Here is a 2,940-nt window from a genome sequence, read left to right as displayed (position 1 = left end):
ATGATGTTTGGTTGAATCACAATTGGATACTCTGAAGTACCCATGAAAATATTAAATCTTAGTTTCAGTAATGAATGTTGAGTGTCTGTTAGGCCCAAGTCAGTGTTAGGAAAAGCATGTGACACCCAAGGCCTCTCTAAAGGTTTAAGACCTACGAAGGAGATAAGGCATGGATGCAAAATCCTCCTGAAATTTATTTTCAGAGAAGGCAAAATCACCCATGTTGAGTACAACTCTTTTTATCTCTGTACTTGTGAAAAGTGATCTTATAGATGCTTCACTAAGAATTACTTATGACAAAGATGTACTTGTTTACTTTATCAGACTGAAGAATCGATAACATGGTAATTACTTCCTTTCACATCAAAATCACAAATTTCCATGATGTTTTGCATCCTGGGTGATAGCATTTAAAATTTAAATGGTTAAAACAGAAATGAACAAATAAGGTAATACTGTTATATCTGTTGTAATGGTTGGCTAAGATAATTGAAGGGCATGCCTATTCAAAGCAGGTAAAAGGATAAGTTGCCATCTCATAGTATCTTATGATTATTTGCTCCTACAGTTGACTAATACTCATCCAGTTAGATTTACCAGGGTAACAATTATAATTTAGGCTTGTAGTAAACAATGTTGGTTCCCTAGCCACAGTCCCATGGCCTACCCCTGATTTCAAGTGTAGTTATGTTGGACAGTTTTCATGTGTATTCTTAACATCTTACCTCAAATGCTTGCTTTATCGCTCTAGCGTTTTTGCCTCCAAAGCCATAGAAGCTTATTCAGTTCTCCTGGAAGATAGCCCCATATTAAGTGGAGGTCAACACCCTCAGCTTCAGCCAGCAATAAGAGGACAATTCTAAGACACTCAGAGGATCCCCAGTTGCCTGCAGCAGTTACCAGCACAATAACATAAAACTTTATTAGAGTTTTCTCTTTACTTCTCTCATCTTTACTGCTCTTTCATGCCTGCTCTGGCATCAACTCCCAAATAAGCTAGTGTACCCAAATGTGTATAACACATTCTGCATATATATAAAAACTTCTGGAAGGATACACCAAGCTGTTAAAGTGGTTACCTATGGGGATTGTAATTAATGGGTATTTGGATAGGAATTGTAGCAGATGCCATTGTTGTCTTGCTTATATCCTTGGTACTCATTGTTCCTGTACATATCTATATTTTCTTAATGCAAGCACACATGATTCTCTACAGAAGGGCTTCTTCTGGCCTGCTTACAGAGTCATCCAGAAGGTCTGAGGAGTTAGCACTCTTAGGGTAGCCCTTAGCCAATGAGGAATGAGTAGAGGTAAATAAATACCTCACCTTGCTCACCCTCGGGTGGGACAACTCTGAGGCATGTTTTATACCATGGATTGGCAAACTTTTTTGTAGGGCTAGATAGTAAATAATTTAGCATTTGGGGTGATATTATTTGTCATAATTGTTCAGCTCATAGAAAACATGCAAATAAAAAGAGAGCAAGCCTATTTCATTAAAACTTTACTTATAAGAATTGCCAGTGGGCTGTATTTGGCTCATGGGCTGGAGTTTGCCAATTTATCTTCCACACAATCTACTAAAGGTTCACAGGGCAATTGGCTCCAACTGCACTCAGTGACAACCTGCTCGACATATCCTTTATTGACTTTCCTTCCATCTTTTGTTCACCCTCACTGTGCTCCTTGACCTTTCAGATAAACTACATGTCCACAAATTTTAATCTCAGCTCCAGCTTTTGGAGGAATCAAACCTAAGAGAGGAACTTCACTTTTTACTTCTGTAGGAATTTAATTTTAATTTCACAAGAATATATTATTTTAAAGAAAATGTTAATAAATGACACATGGAAAATTAGTCCTGTTTCTGGACCCTGAACCAGCTACTTTCAGAATAATCTTATTAGAGGAAGACAATTCTGGCACTTTGGGGAGGTAAGCCTATCATCCTCTTGGAGAATGCTGGCCTTGACAATCGTCTCTGTAACACGTTTACCTTGACCTGTGCCAAAAGTGTTTCTGAAAACCTGGTAGTGAATCAGAGTTTGGTTAATTTTTTGTTTACATAATTTATAACTTTACATGTATTATTTCTACTTCAGATGGACTCAGAATTGGTTAGCTCCCTACATTTTACCTTCACTTTCTGTCCTTCAGCTTCTTTGTGATCCATTAGTAAGAAATTAAGGTTGAAAGGAGGTTTATATTTAAAGAAATCATTAACAATATTAAATTAAATTTTCTTGAGTTTGGGCAGGAACTTGGTTTACCTTATTCCTTGAACAAGCTAAGTGCCGCCTGGAAAATCATGATAAAATCAAAATAGTGGTTACCTTTGTGGGGGAAAAGGAGCTAGTATTTGGGGTGAAGGGCACATGGAAGGCCTTTGGGATGCTGGCAATATTCCATTTTATGGTGGTTACATGAGTGTTCATTTTGTGATAAATTCTTGAGTTCTACATGTTTGTTTTATGCAATTTTCTGAAAGTGTATTATATGTCATAATTTAAAGGGTTAAAAAAACCATGGTGATCATTTTTCTCATTCTTGTACTTAGTACTCAGAAGGAAAGAAGGCCATGCTTCAAGATAATTTGCCACTTAGGAAAAGTTCTTGATAATTTTGCAGTGTTTCTCTTTGGTAGTCATGGTGCTGTGCCAGTCAGACTTCACTTCAAAAATGAACTTAACATTCAGCGGCAACACCTTCAGGATCCACCTCAGTTTTTGAGCAGAGACTGTGCTCTTTCTGCACAGCCCCCAGCCAGAGATTGACTGTAATTGGGCTTACTGGGTCCTGACCATTTCTATCCAATATGAGACTCCTCTATGGGCAATCTTTGCTCTGGAGCTCCCTGATGGGTTGACCAAGACTTGGTCAGATCTGGCTCACCAACTGAGGTGCCCACTACCCAATCCTACTTCCTCTCCTTTTATCTTT

This window comes from Pteropus alecto, unplaced genomic scaffold, assembly GCF_000325575.1.
Source record: "Pteropus alecto unplaced genomic scaffold, ASM32557v1 scaffold77, whole genome shotgun sequence".
In the NCBI taxonomy this organism is placed as follows: Eukaryota; Metazoa; Chordata; class Mammalia; order Chiroptera; family Pteropodidae; genus Pteropus; species Pteropus alecto.
This window is presented reverse-complemented; position numbering follows the sequence as displayed.